This window comes from Hipposideros armiger, unplaced genomic scaffold (genome assembly GCF_001890085.2).
Source record: "Hipposideros armiger isolate ML-2016 unplaced genomic scaffold, ASM189008v1 scaffold_540, whole genome shotgun sequence".
Taxonomy (NCBI): domain Eukaryota; kingdom Metazoa; phylum Chordata; class Mammalia; order Chiroptera; family Hipposideridae; genus Hipposideros; species Hipposideros armiger.
The window spans coordinates 1,136,408-1,155,163 of record NW_017731890.1 but is presented as its reverse complement, the minus strand read 5'-3'; positions in this window follow the sequence as shown (position 1 = coordinate 1,155,163).

The following is an 18,756-nucleotide window of genomic DNA, read 5'->3' as shown; positions in this document are numbered from 1 at the left end:
ATATAACATCCCATTCCCAAGTGAACTGGTACCTGATGGACATGCTGCAACACCTACCTCATACATGCTTTTAAAATTTTTCCTTTATACTTTTTCCATTTGCTTCTGCCCGTGTCCGTATTTCCTAATCTTGGCCTTAGTTCAGCCAACATTTGGCATTAATCTAGCCTTGCTGCTGTACTCAAGGCAAAAAAAAAACGACTTCCCAGGTGGTCAAGGTGAACATCAACAGTGTTAAGTCCAATATGACTTAAGCGAGTATGCACTCATGATACGATGTGATGTAAATGGTGCTTTACCTCTGTGGCCTTCCCCCTAAAAGCACATGGCCCCAGTCTAATCATGAGGAAAACATCAGACAAATCCCAACTGAGGGACAGTCTACAAAATACCTGCCTAGTATTCCTCAAAGTTGTCATCAAAAACAAGTCTGAGACACGGTTACCACAGCCAAGGGGAGCTGAAAGGAGACATGATGACTAAATGTAATGGGGTATCCTGGATGGGATCCTAGAACAGAAGAGGATATTAGGTACAAACCAAAGACATCTGAAGACAGACTTTAATTAGTAATAACGTATCAACAGGAAGTGGCAGAGCTGGGCCTAGAACCTGGGTCCTGTTCATCAATTGTGATAAATGTACCATATAAGATGTCAATGCCAGGGGATGCTGGGTGTGGGGTGTAAAGGAACTCTCTGTACTCTTCCTGATAATGATATAAACCTAAAACTGTCCTAAAATCAAATGTTTATTTAAAAAAACAAAAAAAAAAACCTAGCTGCCCGCTAAAACAGAAAACAGAGCCGTCAACCCCAACTCGAGCCTAGCACTACCCAGTTCTCAAGGCTCTTTTATACCCTTATCTTATTTGTGTCTCACGATCACCCAGTAGAATAAGCCCTGGGATCCCCACTTTACAGATGCAGAGACTGAGGCCAAAGAAAGGAGGCAGCACGCCAGTTCGCGGCAGAGCGGGGTTCAGCCCCAGATCTTCCGGACCCTTTCAGCGCCCTGCCTCTTTTCTTGTGCCACCTTGGGGCCTGGCTCTTCAGGCAGAACCTCCTTTGGAGACAATAGGCTGCCCCATTAGGGTTGTGGGAAATTAAGCAGAATATGCCTGGGGCTGGGGGTGGAGGGGGCAGGGAGGAGGGAGACTCCACTCTGTGTCAACAAGAGGTCAGATGGAGCCGGAGGCCTGAACAGGGAAAGGGGGGAGGTGGGCAGGAGTTAGGGGGAGGGGAAGCCTGAAGGTGAGACTCAGGGAGAGACTGGAAGGCCAAGGGTACACAGCATACACGGGAGGTCAAGGCTGCTAAGCTCCTCATCAGAGAAGGTGTCGGCCCTGCCAGCCAATGAGTCAATCACCCTGGTCTGGACCAGAGTCCCAGGCTGGGCTCCCTCAACGTGCGGGCAGTGGGAGACTTGCCCACACATGCAGCGAGCTGGAAAACACTCACCCACTTGGCCTGCTGTTGACTCACTTGCCTGGGGACTTATCACTGTTCAAAGCCTTACCTAGTGCTGCCAACTGACAGCCTCAGCAGACCATCCCACACCCAAGCCCCAAACCTGGCCGGCACTCTTCCTTACTCCCTGACACAGGCCACTCATCACCCCGCTGACCATCCAGCCCCATGCACAGCTCCTACCACACCTCTCTGCACCCCACCCGCCTAACAGTCTCCATCTGTCATCTCTGCCCTTCTGTCCAGGCCCACTTGACTCTGCCCCCTCCCCCTGGAAGCCTTCCCTGATTAACCCTCCGACCCCCTGGGTCTCTAATTAGCACTCCTCCCTATCCCTCATCTCCAGGCTGGCTCCAAGCAGAACCTTCTAAACTAATTGATCTGATCCAGTCACTTTCTTCCTTCACACACTGGCTCCTTGGAACTGGCAGAAGAAAGCAGGAGCCTTGGCCTCGCTTCCAACTCCCTCCTTCCACCCCTCAGAGCCTGGCTCCTGGCCATTCTCCAGCCTGTCTCTCACCACTTCTCCCACACTTGCTCAAATCTCAGTAAAATGTGAACATGGTTCCTGCTTCCAGGCCTTTGCATATTCACTGCCCTCTGCCTGTGAGGCCTTTCTTCCCCTCCTTCCCCCGGCTAACCCTTCAGCTCAGATGCACCTTCCTCCAAGCAGCCTTCCGAGATTTCACCTCCTCCTTGCTCCCCCAGCAGCACCCTGCATGGCCTTCCAGCAACTCATTCCAACAGAGTGACCGCAGCCAAGTGCAGCTGTGGGACCTGGACAAAGTCACTCCACTTTCTTTCTGTGCTCTGGTTTTCTCGTCTATCAGATGAAGATGATAATGGTACCTACTCCGCAGGGTCTTTATACATATTAAGTCAGACACATAAAGCCCTCAGCCTAGTGCCTCACAGAGAAGCAGCACTGAGTAAATGTTAGCATGTGTGGTGGTGGGTTCAGAAGGGGCTGATTCTTCAAGTCATACTGTTGGGTTGCCGGAAAAGTCATGATGTATTTTGTCTATGTTATTCAAAGGTTATTTATTTATATAGAGAACAAAGATCAATCAATGATATATTGCCCATTTTGTTCGAAAATCTTTTGCCATCTTTCAGCGAGCTTCATAATTCCTCGTTCATAGGAGGACCTGTCTTTATTTGCGAAAAACTAAACAAGGTGCTGATTTACAGCCTCATCTGAACTGAATGTTATACCACGCAAGGAGTTTTGAAGAGAGTGAAACAAGGAGAAGTCTGACGACACAAGGTCAGGTGAGTATGGTGGGTGGGGCAACACACCCCATCCAAGTTCCAATCATTTTTGACGGGTGATCAAACTTGTGTCTGGTCTCGTGTTGTCGCGATGGAACACAACTCCTTTACAATTAACAAGCTCCGGACGTTTCTGGATGATGGATTCATTCACACCGTCCAATTGCCGACAATACACATTCGAATTGATTGTTTGGTTCCTTGGTAGGAGCTCGAAAAACACGACACCTTTAAAATCCCACCCCACTGAGAGCATAACCTTCCTCTGATGAATGTCTGCTTTCGGTATTGTTTGAGACGAATCATCAGGTCGGGACCAAGATGGTTTGTGCACCACATTGTTGTAAACAATTCACTTCTCATCACCAGTTATCAGTCGCTTCAAAAAAGGATCGTTTTCCTCACTTTTAAGGAGCATATTGCAGATGTTTATACGCACCGTCAAATGAACTTCTTTGAGTTCATGCGGAACCCAAATATCAAGCTTGCTTACGTATCTCAGCTTCTTCAGGTGGTTGTGAACACTTGAATGATGGATGGTCAATGTTTCTGCAGTTTCTCGTGTCGTGTCACACAGGTTTGACTCGATCAATGCCTTTATTTTGTCGTCATCAACCTCGGTGGGCCTCCCTGACCGAGGAGCGTCGTTGAGATGAAAATCACCAGCACAGAATTTCGTGAACCATCGTTGGCACTGATGTTCTTATAGAGCATTGTCACCGTAAACTTTACGCAACTTTTCACAAACTTGACGCGCGTTCTTCCCTTTATGGAAGTAAAACAGTAAAATATGGCAAAAATGCGCAGTTTGGTCTTCCATCTTCAACTTGTTGTAAAATCTCCAAAACTCAACCAAATCGCTCAATTTTTTTTTCCAGAATGAAGCTGGAACTGTCAGCTGTCAAATGACATAGCAATAACATAGATGTGAATGACTCTAGTACTTCCAAAAATGAGCTAGTGCCATCTGTCGCAAACATGCGTCATGACTTTTCTGACAACCCAATAAGAATGATGGAAGATGGGAAGGGAAGGAAAAACTAGGAGAACCTATTACTTGCTAGGTGCCGGGCTGGGTACTTGTTGGCACATTCATCTCCTTGACTCTTCCCCATTGCATAGTGTAAAATAACTGTAATAGAGGGAGGGTTAGCAGCTTGTCCAAAGTCGTATGTCTGATAAATAACAGCCTGGATAGGTAATCCAGGTATATGTATCCCCCCAAAACTTGTGGTTTTACCATCACAAAAAATAAGATGGCAGCCCCCACCTGCTCCATCCCTATCACTTCAGGCACCGCCTCCCGACCAGGTTAAAGGACCTGAGTTGTCTACTCTGATCTTCTCTGAGCGTCAAATTCGAGACAGACCAGAAACCTGCAGCAGGCCCTAAGCTGTGCAGGACGACCAGGCTGGGTAAGCTGAGACCAAGTATGCCAAATAATTTGCTGATCTAATCACGTAAAGCTTAGGACAAAGTTAATCTGTCTCACTTAATGACATTTACGACTACGATGACAGAGCTGCCCAGTAATTAGGCTCAGCCAGGAAGCAGCTCATGAAAATGGTTGTAATTAGTATTTGTGTTACACAGGGTCAGGTGAGGGCTGAAAAGAGGGAGGAGGCAGCAGGTAGGGCAGGAAGACTGGGGGAAGTTCTTGGACCCAGGAACTGAGGGTAGCTGAGGCCCTCACCATTTATGCCAGGACCCGTGCCAACCAACTCATGTGGATAATCCTGTTTAACTTTCACAATAACTCCATGATGTAGACCCTATAATCTTTTTACTAAGGTGAGGAAGCAGGCTCAGAGAGGTCCATTTGCTAGTCCAAGGTCACACAGCCAGGAGTCACACAGGCCTACCCATCTTCCCCTCCAACCCAGGCGATGTCCTGGACAGTAGGAGGTAATTAAGGATTGGGCTGGAAGACAGGAGGATCTATATTCTGGTCCCAGTTCTGACACTGCCTTACCCTACCCCTCAGCAAGTGACTTCCCCTTTCCAGAACACAAAGAGAAGGTGTGGCTGTCAGGCTAAGAGTGGCTGGCAGTATGGACTTGGGAGGTAGGCTCTTTGGACTCTAATCTTTGGGCAAGCCCACTTTCCCATCTAAGCCTCATTGTCTTCATTCATAAGACGGAGACAAGTGTTACTTGCCCTCATGGAGTTGTGAGGGTTAAATAATTAAAAAACTGAGAAGAATGTCTGAATACTATTATCATTATTGGAGAAAGCATGGGCTTTGAAGTCAGTTTTTCCATCTGTAAAATGGAGACGTGGTTGCTGGATTAGACAGTGGTCCACAAGCATGTATATCTTTAATCCCATATAGCCCTTTATTTAAAAAACTTAACATGGAAACCCATATACAAAAGAGATATAAGTGAGGCTTCCATTTATGCATTCAGTGACCCCGTATCCTAACCCCGAACCTGGCTCCCTTAGGAGTTCTAAGGAACAGTGCTTAAAATCACTTATCTATTGGGCTGTTGGAAAAGTCATGACGTATTTTTTTTCTATGTTTTTCGTTGCAAAAATGCGTCATGACTTTTCCGACAACCCAATATATTTCTCTCCTAACTTATGGTTCTAAAGCTCTGAGATCCAAGGTGAAGTTGATGCGGGAAATGGGGGCCTGGGGCTGGCTGGGATGGTGCTCGTCAGCGGGGTAGGCCCGTGGGGGCTGTGGGTCAGGCTGAGCCACGCCCATGGCCAAGTTCACTGGGGCCTGGCTGTCACCATTCAAGCTAAACAACTGTCTCCCCAAGAGGCAGCAGAAGGAACAGTACTGGACTTGGAGTCAGGCAGATGGTTCCACATCCCAGACCAGCCACACGGCCTCAGGCAGGTCATGTCACCTCTCTGTCATCTCTCCAGGCTTCACTGTCCTCAACTGTAGGATGGGGATGATCACACCATTCTCATTTGGTGACATCAGGACAAAACTGAGTCACATGCATGTACAGGCTTTGCAACTGTGAAACTAATGGTTTTGATTATTTCTGGTAGATTATTTTCCCTTCCTTAGAGCACAGAGTTTGCAACCAGACTCTAGGTTCAAGTCTCAACTCCGCTGCGTACTGGCTGAGTGCCCAGGGTTTCGTTCGTTATCAAGCCTATTTCCTCCTGCGTAAAGGGACAACATAGAGGGCTTAGCACAGTGCCTGGCACACAGTAAGTGCTCAAAAAGTGTCTGCTGCTCTTGGGTTTGGGGGAACGATAACTAAAAGCACACTTGCTCCCAAGTGCCCTCGTCCAGCGTAGACGTAGCTGAAGAGGGGTGAGTGAGTGGCTGGCTCCTCCTGGCCCTCTAACGCATGCAGGTTCAAACACAGTAGCTGGGATTCTTTTGGTTATGTGCTCAAGTGTGGCTCAGGCTCTCCTGGGCTAGATTGGGGATATGTCTGACTTTTGCCATTAAGAGGCCCATTTAATCCAACAGCTGTTTCCTAGAGGTTCTGTGATGCCTGTTTACTGAGCACCTATCATATGCCAGGCCTTCACCACAACCCTGCATGGCAAGTAGCACAGTGCCTATTTGACAGGTGAAGAAACTGAAGCTCAGAGAGATGCTGTGACCACCCCAAGGCCAGGCTGTCCCTTCGCAATACACAGGATCTGGAGCCAGGTCAGGAGGGCTCCCCTGGGGTGGAGTCTACTGGAAGCCTTTGAGGGCCCTAGCGTACCAGTCCACGTTATCTGGTGTTCTGGCAGGGGGTGGCATCCTCAGAGCGGGGAGACCCAGCTGGCATTAGGTCTTACTCAGGAAACAACGTTGATCCTGGGGGAACCAGCGGCCTGACCAGCTGAGCCCCCCCAAAGCCGAGCCTCATGTTGCCTCCTCCAGAAAGTCCTCCTTGACCTGCCACCTCATCCGTCCTCTGGCCCACAGACAGCCCCTTGCTGTGCAGCAGAACAGGGCTGAGCACTCTACCTATATCCCTCCTTTACTCCTGCCAACAACTTCCTGGTGATGATGTCCGCCTCTCTGAGGCTAGGTTTCCTCACAGGTAAAATGTGTGATAATAAGTGTACATATCTCAAAAGTGGGTACAAAGATCAAACTGGAAAAAAAGCAATAAAAGTGGCAAATGCCAATTTAGTACTTACTTCCTACCAGACCCTGACTAGGTGACACAGGACAGATGAGGGCCCGAGGGGAGGGTCTGGCCTCTCCCTGCCGGTGACCACAGACCCTCTTTTGTGCCACAACTCCTGGAATGCAGTCAAATGAGGCAGAAAGAGCACTGCAGTGGGAGCCAGGTATCCAGCTCTGGGCCTCGGTTTCCTCTCACGCCCCCCTCTTCCCCAAGGTGGGAGGGGATGATGGAAAGGCAGTCTTGTTTTGCCAGGTGATCTTTATCGCTCCCTTCCCAACAGTCCCCAAGTGATGGGCTTGTCCTGACGAAGCACCAGGGGGGTGGGGATGCCCCAGCCACTCGCACCCCTGGCAGCGGCAGCCCGGGCTGGCCCTGGGCCCTGCTGGCTGACTCTTCCCTTCTCCCAGGCCATCCCCTGGGCCTGGGCTCTCCCCCTGCCAGATTCCTGCTACTTCTGCCCCCACTTGCCCAGCACTCCCTGACACCCTCATCAAGCATCAGCCAGGCTTCCTTCCCCCTCCACCCCACCCCAGTCCTGGCTGTTTCCCCGGCACATCTTCAACTTGGGGCTCTACCAACCAACAGCCAAGGTGCCTGGACATGAAAATGGCCCGTGCCAGGGTGGTCCAAGTGGGTGGGGCCCAGGCATTCTCTCGCTGTTTGCTCAGGGTGGTAGCTGGCAAAGCTGCACCCCAAATGGCATAACCATCCTGGCAGCCTTACTCCCTCTTCCCACAGGGAGTGTGTACAGTGATTAGGCGCACAGACAGTCAGGGTTCAAATCCTAGCCAAGTACTCACTCTATAACCTTGGGCAAGTCCCTTAATCCCTCTCGATGGCTCAGTTTACTCATCTGTAAAATGGATTATTAATAAAACTGTTAGGAGGATTAGATGACTTAATAACATGGCCCACTTAGAATAGGACCTGAAACAAAGGAACTACTCAACAAACATCAGCTATTATGATTAGTAATACTCTGATTAGCCCAGGGCAGAACTCACAAACTGGCAGTCCACAGGTCAGGTCTGGCTCCCTGATGGGACTTATGTGGCCAGCAGTGCCGTAAAAGGTTTTGAAATGCTAACATCTAGGAGCTTTTACACCAAAATCAGTATTTTCGGCTTTCCTTAAAAAAAAAAAAGAAAAAAAGGGCCGGCCGAGTGGCGCGATGGTTAAGAACTCGCTTGGGATGCCAGAGGGCCCCGGTTCGGATCCCACATATGAGGGCCAGTGACACTGCCCTCCACAGCTAAGATGCTGAACAACAGCTCAACCTGGAGCTGGGCTGCCGTGAGTCGCTGGCAACGGCGTAGGCTGCAGCCCCTGTGGCAGTGGGTTGCCATGGGCTACCGTATGTAGCCAGCAGCCAGCGTGAGCAGCCGTCCAGAAGCCAGCGACTGATCTGCCTCTCCCGGGAAGAGCGCAATGATGGTGCCAACTTGGGCCAGTGAAGCAACGTCCTCCACAACTAGACTGAAGAACAAAACAACAGCAACTTGTCTGTTCCCCTTCCCCCAATTCCCCAGCACTGTTCCCATCCCCCCAATCTCCCAATAAAAATCTTATAAAAATAAAAGACTTGGCAATGCCGGGCCCACATTTTCAAGTGGCAATAGCCAGTTGGAGCTAAGGGGTGGCAGCCCTTTCTGGACAGGCCTCAAGTCCCCAGGGCACCACAGCCACTCCACCCCACCCCCACCCTTTCCTGTGGCCTCCTCACTGCGGACCAGGGTCAGCTGCCACTTCCCATCATGCTGATGCTGTTTCTCATAACAAAGAGAGAAGAGAAATATTTCTTGTACCCTTGTCTCCGTCAAAAGTGGGAGCATGATTTATGTGAGGCTTAAAAATAGTCAAAACTAATGTATGGTGACAGACATCAGCACAGCAGTTGCCTCTGAGGACAGGACTTACTGGAAAAGGGCCTGAGGGAACTTTCGGGGGGAATGGAAATGTTCTGGAAATGTCCTATATCTTGATGCCACTGTGGTTACACAGTGTCTATGTTTGTCAAAACTCACTGAACTGTTTGTTTCTGGCCTGTGCATTTTATTCTATGTAAGTTACACCTCAATAGGAAAAAAAAAAAAAGTGAAAAACAAAAGAATAGGTCAGGAGGGTCTCATGTTTCAATGAAAACAGTGATTCTTTTTGTGGGTGTGAAGGAAATGCCTGTAAGTTTAATATACCGACAATTGCGAAAGAAGACACAGCCTAATAAGGTGCCCCTGGGAAATCACCCCAGCATCCCCCCTTGTTCACATTTGAATTTGAGACCTAGAGTCTAAGGCCAGGAATGATTCATCTTCAAAGAACTGTACAGATCTGTGAGGTCCAGCACAGTAGCCATTAGCTACATGTGGCTCTTCAAATAAAAATTAATTAAAATAAAATTAAAATTAAAAATTAAATCCTCATTGTCCCCAACCATATTTCAAGTGCTCAACAGCCATACATGGTTAATGGACAGAACAGATCTACAGATCTAGAGCATTGCCACTATCACAGAAAGTTCTACTGGACAGCACTGGTGTACATGCTGGCTACAAAGCTGGGCTAGCTTCTGTCTGGGTCTCCTGCCAGCGCAGCACCTGACACACGGTAGGTGCTCAGTAAACATGAGCTGAGTGAATGAATGAAGGTATAAGCAACAAACTGTAAAACCTGGTTTGAATCCCAACTCTGGCCCTTGCCAACTGTGGGGACTCCACCAAATCTTCCCTGAGCTTTTTTTTTTTTTTTAAGATTTTATTGGGGAATTGGGGGAGGGGAACAGTGTTGGGGAATTGGGGAAAAAGAACAGCCAAGTTGTCCAATCTTAGTTGTGGAGGGCGCAGCTAGCTCAGCTCCCAAGTCCAGTCGCTATCTGGCCGCCCGTCAGCAGCTCGCGGCTGCTCAGCTCAAGATGCCGTGTTCAATCTTAGTTGCGGGTGGGCACAGACCACCATCCCACGCAGGAGTTGAACAGGAAACCTTGTTGTTAGGAGCATGTGCTTTCACCAGCTGAGCCATCCTGCCATCTGTTGGCAGTTCAGCGGCAGTTCTGCTCGGGCGCAGCTCACTGACCCATGTAGGAATTGAACTGGTGATGCTGTTGCTCAGAGCTTGTGCTCTTAACGAACTGAGCCACTTGGCCAGCCCTCCCCTGAGCTTATTAGTCTTTCCCTCCCGCTCAGAACTGGGCACATACACCGATGTCCTCAGGGGTGCGCAGAGTCCCAGGGGCCAAGGAAAGGCCTGCGGGAGACCTGATGTGCCAGCAGTCCCTCCTGACTTCTTCTGGAACAGGAGGGAGGTATGGCAGCGGTGGGAGGGAAAGCTGGGGGGCATTTGGTTGTGAGAGCAGCTTTTGAAAATGGGGGGCAGGGTTGGGCGGTGGTAAAGATAAAGCAGGCTGGGTTCAACTCTGCGGGCTTGGGAGGGGGGACTGCTGAGCACAGGGAAAAATCTACGTTAGCCCCCATGCCTGGCCGCTGGAATCTGTTCTGGGAAACAGCATCAGGCAATGCTGTGGTCAGAGCGGCTGGGGCAGGGAGCCATCTTGATCCCCAAAGATACTCCTCTCTCCTGCAGTGTGTGGGCCCCCATCAGGGCAGGCCAGAATGGGGCCCGTCCTGGGGGCTGCTGGGAGCCCTGAGGGCGGGCTGGGTCCTGAGCCAAGCGCTGGCCCATGTTCATCTTGCCAACATCTTGTATCCTCCATATACAGACGTGTGGAGCCTCTACAAGCCAGGAATGTCACTGCTCATCTGTTCATTCATTCATTCATTCATTCAGCAAATCTATATATTAGGTACCTACTATGTGCCAGGAAATGAGTTCCATGATTGATATATGTACATCCTTGAACAAGACAAAGTCCTTGCTCCCAGGAGCTTGAATTCCCCCCCCCCAAAACCCATCAGCTCCAAGTCAAGTAGTTGTTTCAATCTAGTTGTGGAAGGCACAGCTCAATGGCCCATGTGGGGATCGAACCAGCAACCTTGGTGTTATGAGTGCTGCGCTCTAACCAAGTGAGCTAACCAGCCGCCCCCAGGAGCTTGAGTTTTAATAGAGATAGTCAATAAATAACATTGCTAAGTGTTATAATAATAGCATCTGACATTTATTGAGTGCTTACTGTGTGCCGAGCACTACACTTAGTGCTTCGTAATGTGCTTCTCATTTAATCCTTACAAACACAATATGTATAATTATTGACCCCATTTTATAGGTGAGGAAACTGAGGCACAGAGAGGTTACAGCAAAGACCATCCAGCTCTAAGTGGCAGAGTTCTGGATTTGAACTCAGGCAATTTGACTCCGGAGTTCCTAACTCCAACCAGGATCCTGCCTGCCTTATAGTAGAGGGACCTGTGTTATTAAGCAAGTACATGCGTAGAGCAGGGCGGAGTGGTAGAGAATGCCCAGGGAGGAGCTGAGGAAGGCCTCTGTGAGCAGGTGACATGTACAGTGGAACCAGAAGGACAAGGTGTCAGCTTACAAGGGCACTTCAGGCAGAGGGAACAGCAAGAGCCAAGCGGCAGAGGTGGGACCAAGCAGAGTGTTCAAGGAGCCAGAAAAAGGGCAGTGTGGGGGCTGGCCAAGTGGCGCGATGGTCAAGTACTGGCTTGGGACGCCAGAGGGCCCCGGTTCGGATCCCACATATGAGGGCCAGTGACACTGTCTTCCACAGCTAAGATGCTGAACAACAGCTCAACCTGGAGCTGGGCTGCCGTGAGTCACTGGCGATGGCGTAGGCTGCAGCCCCTGCTGCAGTGGGTTGCCATGGGCTACCGTGTGTAGCCAGCAGCCAGCAGCCAGCAGCCAGCAGCCAGCAGCCAGCGTGAGCGGCCAGCAGCCGCCATGAACGGCCGTCCAGAAACCAACGACTGATCTGCCTCGCCTGGGAAGAGCGCAATGATGGTGCCAACTTGGGCCAGTGAAGCAACGTCCTCCACAACTAGACTGAAGAACAAAACGACAGCAACTTGTCTGTTCCCCTTCCCCCAATTCCCCCAGCACTGTTCCCATCCCCCCAATCTCCCAATAAAAATCTTTAAAAAAAAAAGGGCAGTGTGGTTGGAGGGGAGTGAGACAAAGGGACTCCCTTCCCCTTCCCATTTTACAGATGAACTAACTGAAGCCCAGAAACAGCAAGTCCCCTAAGTAAGCTGAGCGAGGGGCCCAGCCAGGACCGGAAGCCAGGCCTCCGGACTCAGCCCAGGGCTCCTTCCAGAGCCTGGCATGCCTGTTCCACGAATGCTAAGAGCTCGGTGGTGAGGACTGGGCCAACTTGGGCTTAGGAAGACTGAGGGCAGCTGATGGGCTGCTGTCTCCCTGCCCCCTTCCTTCTAGGTCCAGTATGTCAGCTCCTGGACTGCACGCTGCTCAGGACTCCTGGCCAGGTTTCCCTAGCCAGGGCTGCGTAATACTGGCCACCCCACCTTACCACTTCCAACGCTGTCTAACTCCCCTTAATTCACTTTTGCTCTTCACAGAATCTCTGAGGGGTCAGAGCGAGGCTCTTCACGTCAGGGATGGGAAGATAGATTTTCAAGTCAGACACATGCGGCTCAGCTATTGAGTAACTGTGACACTGAGTACTAAGTCACGTCACCTCTTAGAGCCTCTGTTACCCCCGTTATACAACAAGGACAGCAGTGGCTTCCTGGAGGGGCGTCAGGAGGGTCAAACGAGACACTGTAGAAAGTGCCAAGTGCAGGGGCTGGTACAGAGTAAGGCAGAGAGCAAACATCCTCATGGATGTGAGGCCATCAGGCGCATGAGGGCACCAGGAGACCTTTTCTTGCACCCCAGGGGCCATTCTGATCACTCTCCCTGCCAGGTCTGGGGTTCTGGTTCTAGAGCAAAGAGCTGGGGTGGGGGGCGGGGGTGTTCTTCATACCACTGAAGAAAACAGCCAAGGGCCAGAAATGGAAGCTCTCGCCAGCCAGAGACCACACCAGTTGCGGTGGCTGTGCCAATGCGGAGGGCTGCTGGTCCTGGGCACTGGGCTTCAGACAGGAACTGGGAGGGAACAGACAAGCCTTTGTGGAAGGTGGCTAGGCCCAGGGGAGAGGCCCCGCCCACATGGGAGCCTGAGCCACCTGGAGCATATCCCTGTGGGGCAGAGACCTGGGGCAGGACAGAAGAGACAGCCTGGCTTACTGTTTCCCTAATCGTCCAGTGGGTCACATCGCTTCTGGACCCCCCCCCCAAGGGTCCAGATGGGTTGCTTCTAGAAACTTGCCTGCCCCACTCATGCATGGAACCCTAATCCAGCTCCTCCCACCCTCATGGGAACCGTCCCTGGGGCATGCCTCCACTTCTCTACCTCCCGGACTTTGCTCCTGCTGTTTCATCCACCTGAGAGCCTTGCTCTCCTCTCTGCTCTCAAAGGGCTAACCTTTTGAGGCTCAGCCTAAACGGGGCTTCCTTTGCCCCCAGCTGAACTTGAGTTTCACAAGCATTTACGAGGCTCTGCAGACAGGCTGGCTCCCTCTCCTAGATCCTGCCTGGGCTCAGACATGGGGACACAATCAGAAGCTTAGCTTCCAGCCTCTGCCCAAGAGGCCACTTGTGTAGGACGCCCAGGGGCCGCTGGGGTCCTCCATTAGAGGGACAGAAAAGTCCTTTCACTAGGGAAAAATCTCATTGGTGGAATTGGGGGGAAGAACAGTAAAGGTGTCTTGTGGGAAGTGCCAGCAGACCAGAGGAAGCTCCCCAAATCCCTCAGATCAGGAACGAGGCCAAAGAAGCAGGGGTGAGTCTGTCTAGAGCCAGCGACATCAGCCTAGGACATCTGACTGTGTGACCTTGGGAGAGTGACTTCCCCTTGGCTGAGTCTCAAACTCGTCTCTGGTAAACTGGGACTGATACTCCCTACCCCTGTAAGGAGAAGGGAAAAGCCTTTGGCACAAGGGAGGCGCCTGAGCCTGGGGCAAGCTGGAGCTGTGGACTGATGCTGACATCCCCAGGGCTCCCTTCGCAAATGCCCAGGCTCAGAGCACCTCTCCTCTTCTGGACCTCCCCTGCCAGGAGCGGGTTTTAAAACTCCCCAGCACCTCGGCTAGAAGCCAGAGCTTCTTAAAGTTACTTACCTCCTGCCGAGGGCTTAGCTGGACCCAGTGAGAGCCCATCATTCACTGTTTCTGGAGATTATCACAGCTCACAGAAACAGCAGGGCGCCTGGCAAGAACCCGGCCCTAGCTCCACGCTAGCTAGCTGGGGTTGGAGCTGGGCCAGGAGAGCACCCCCACTTCCTCTGAAAGAATCCACAGCACCCTCCCTTCCCCATCCCCAAGCCACTACAGCTCTGGGGTTCTGGGGTCACATCCTAGGCATGGGCACTGCAGTCTCATCTCCAGTGGGCCACGAGACATGGCGTGAACATGGAAAGAACACTGGGCTGGAGTCAGGGGGTGGTCACTCCCACTCTGTGGTTAAGAAAATAAACCACTAGAGTAAATATACCACTAAGAAAATAAACCTCTAAAGCCAGGCTGCTTGGGTTCCAATCCTAGCTCTTTCATTTACTAGCTCTGTGACCTTGAGCTAGTTACTTAACCTCTCCGTGCCTCCACTTTTCTCACCTGTAAAGTGGTGAAATAAGTGTGCGTACTTTATTGGGTTGTCAGGAGGATGGAATTAGTTCTTTGTAAAGTGCTTACAACAGTGCCTGGTACAGTGAGTGCTAGACTGATCGGATGGATGGATGGATGGATGGGTGGATGAATGCATCCAAGCTCTGCATATAAGACCCTTCAAGATCTTCCCAGACACCACCACCTGCCATTCCCCTAGCAGATCAAGATCATGACCTTCCCACCAGCCCTCTCGGCCTGGCACAATCTCACTATTGCTGGTTCAAATGCCACCTCCTCTGTGAAGCCTCCTCAGTCAGGACCCTCAGGGTGGTGGCGAGTGACAGAAACCCAGCTCAAACTGGGGTTTGTTTTTTTTTTAGATCTTTTTTGGGAATTGGGGGAGGGGAACAGACAAGTTGCTGTCCGTTTGTTCTTCAGTCTAGTTATGGAGGACGTCGCTTCACTGGTCCATTGCGCTCTTCCCGGGTGAGGCAGATTGATCACCAGCCACTAGACGGCCGCTCACGGAAGCTAACGCTGGCTGCCGGCTGCTCACGGTAGCTTTACAGCAGCCCACTGCAGCTCCGCTGCAGCCTACATCGTCGCCAGCGACTCTCAGCAGCCCAGCTCCAGGTAGAACTGTTGTTCACCATCTTAGCTGTAGAGGGCACAGCATCACTGGCCCTAAGGTGGGATCCAAACCAGGGCCCTGCTGCTCAGAGCTGGTGTCCCAAGCTCTTAACCAACACGCCACTCGGCCAGCCCTCTAACTGGATTTTGTAGCAAAGCAAATGCCCCGACTTGTGTTGCCTGAAAGGGAGGGAGGATCAGGCTTCAGGCAGGAGGAGATCCAGGAGTTGTGACGATGCTGCTGGGTTCTGTGCCCTCCCCCTGGTGCCATCCCTCACGTCCCTGAGCCCATTACCCTTGTTCTCATCTCCTGAGTTTAGATGCCCTTCACGCCTGGAGAACTGGGCCCGACTTACCACCTGGCAGCCGAAAGCCCTAAAGAAAAGAACCCTTCTCTCAATCTCTCAATCTCTCAATTTCTCTCCCCTCTCCCCTCTCTCTCTCTCTCTCCCTCTCTCTGTTGAATTATAAAGTCCCAGGGAAGAATTCTGATTGGCCAGGCCTGGTTCCTGTGCCCTGTGAAAAGGCAGGGCAAGAGCCTGTGGCTGGCACCCAACTAATACCACGCGGAGTGGGAGAGGGGCAGTATCTACAGGAAGAGGCCGCTGTTAGCAGGAGGAGGGGAAAAGGCAGCTTGACAGACAAGACGCGTGTCCAGCCACCGCCCTGACACTGGCCCTGCTTGTTTCCCTTCCTCTGTGCTCCCACGGCAACTGGGCACGCCCCTCCACCAGAGCGCACTGCATATCTGGCTGTTCTGCCCACGGGACCATGAAGTCTTAAAAGAGCCAAGGTTCTGGTCATCTTGGCCCCCAGCACTCGGCTCTGCCCCCTAATTGTAAACTGCTTTCAACAACTGAGGGGAAAGTAGTAGAGGCGGTGGCTCAAGGGGCCCGCCAGCAGGAGGAGAATCTTAGACTAGGCTCTTCTGACTGCCTCCCTCTACCCATAATCTTCAAAATTATCCTGTGAAAGACTCTTTGAGGGCCGGCCGAGTGGCGCGATGGTTAATTACTGGCTTGGGACGCCAGAGGGCCCCGGTTCGGATCCCACATATGAGGGCCAGTGACACTGCCCTCCACAGCTAAGATGATGAACAACAGCTCAACCTGGAGCTGGATTGCCCATGAGTTGCAGGCAACGGCGTAGGCTGCAGCCCCTGTGGCAGTGGGTTGCCATGAGCTACCGTGTGTAGCCAGCAGCCAGCGTGAGCAGCCAGCAGCCGCCATGAGCGGCTGTCCAGAAGCCGGCGACTGATCTGCCTCGCCCGGAAAGAGCGCAATGATGGTGCCAACTTGGGCCAGTGAAGCAACGTCCTCCACAACTAGACTGAAGAACAAAAAGACAGCAACTTGTCTGTTCCCCATCCCCCAATTTCCCAGCACTGTTCCCATCCCCCCAATTCCCCAATTAAAAAAAAAAAAAGTAGAGGTGGTCGCTCAAGGGGCCCGCCAGCAGGAGGAGAATCTTAGACTAGGCTCTTCTGACCGCCTTTCTCTACCCATAATCATCAAAATTATCCTGTAAAAGACTCTTGGACAAGGAGACTGTAGCCTCTCCCCTAGGAAGCAGGAGACGGGCCCCCAGATCGGTGCCCCTGTGGAGAGAGAGCTCTGGCTTTGCAGTCAGTTGGACCTATGTTCAAATCTGTCTTCTTCCGGAGATAACACGTGACCATCTTGGGCAACCTGGGTGGTTGTAAGGATTAAACAAGAGCATGTAGACAAAGTGTGTGGCACACAGTAGGGACCTGAGAAATGGAAGCTACTGTCTGCAGCATTGGTCTCCCCGGCCCTCTCAGGGCAAAAGCCGGGTCTGGCTGGCTGCCCAGACCTCAGGGTCCGGAGGGTCACAACGCCAGCGTCTCCCCTTGCCCAATGTGCAGGAATGTCCTCAACGTCCGTCCACTCCTCCGTTCACCCATTTATAAGCCCAACAGGCCCATCCTACACGCCACCAACAGCACAGACTTCTGGGGCAAGCAGGAAAAAAAACGTGGCATCACCAGCTGACACTTACGTAGCTTGTCTTAGCTATTGTCATACACGGCACTGACAGGCAGGACAATGTAGCAGCAGGAGCAGGGTGGACCCGGACCCGGGCAGCCTGGGTTCAAATCCCAGCTCTGCCTCCTGCTGCTCCCTGTCTGACTTGGCAAGTGGCGTGACTCCGCTGTGCCTCAGTTTATCGGTAAAACAGAGATAGTATTATAATAGCACCATTCTCACGGGTGGCTAGGAGAAATCACTGAGTTAAAAATATGTAAAGCATTTTGAACACTGGCACTGCTCTTTATTTGATTTGCTCATGCATCTGTGAGGTAAGTACCATCATGGCCTCCTCTTTTGCAGAGGGGGCAGTGACCTACTCAGGTTACAGGGCCAGCGAGTGACAGAGCCAGGACTAGACACTAGGGCTGTCTGACTCTGAACCCCCTGTTGTTTTCACTCTGCCCCTCGGCCACCATTATACCCTCCAGGGCTCTGTAATCCTGTCTCAGCATGAAGTGCCCATCCCCACCTGCCACAACTCCCCACTTCCAGCCCCAGCCAATCAGGGTGGACCCTCAGCCAAACCAGATGCTACGGAGCTGGCCGTTGCCTAAGTGACCAGGAATGTTCGCCTAACAAAGCCCGGCCCAGGCTCAGCTTCCCATCTGGTCCCCATTACCCCCCTCACCACAAGTGTCATGCGTGTCTGGGGGGCTGGGGGGAGCCCAGGAAGAAATGCCTGGCAGGGAGAAGAGGCTTGATTCCTGCTGACAGTGGGGGAGTGATGGCTCAAGAGGACACAAGCCGCCCCATCTGCGGTCTTGGCCCAGAGTGGTCCCCAGGCGCAGAACAGAGCCAGAGAGAGTGGAGAACCAGGGACAGGGGGACATGACAAAAAAAAGGGAGTGGAAGGATGACTGAAGGGAGGGAGAGTGCCAGGCTCCGATTTCCTGGGAACAAGCCACACCTATCTTTGGGAAGAGCAAGAATCTTAGAGCAGACACACCTAGGCTTGAATCCCTGTATCCTACTGCTGTGTGACCACGGGTAAGTTGCCTCACGTCTCTGAACATGTCTCCTCTTCTAGAAAATGGGGACATGTGAACGTACCTCATAGAGCTGTGGTGAGAATTAGGGAGGTAATCCAAGAAATGAAGCACAGGAATTCAAGTTCCGCCTCCTCCTAAAAGGGGCACTGCCAAGGGTCTAGGCTGTGACACTGGATGCTCTGTGATGGCACCAGAAATGTCCTGCCTCATGGAGAGATGACATGAGCAACCAAAATGACCCTGGGCTTCAACCTGAGTAACAGTGTGGCCTGGGTCACGGAGGCAGTGGCAATGATGGCGTTGCTGCTGCAGTGACAAAAACCATCTCTTGAGCAATGACTTCATTCCAGGCCCTGTGCTAAGCTCTTTCTGATGTAACCATCATAACAACCCCATGTGAGAGAGTACAGGCACAAGGAGGTTAAGTAACCAGTCCAAGGTCACACAGCTGGTGAGAGGCTGTGATTCCTACCCAGGTCTACCCAACCCTTAAGTACCATAGGATCCTACAGAATGGGGTGTCCCTGCTCGGGACACTCACACAGCGGCATACCCAAACTCCCTCCTAGGCCCCTGTAGCCATCCAGTCTGGGCTCCTCTTCCCCTCTCTGGGGCTTGGCTCCTACTCAGCCCAGCTCAGGAGCCAATTTACAATTGCACAATTAACAATTAGG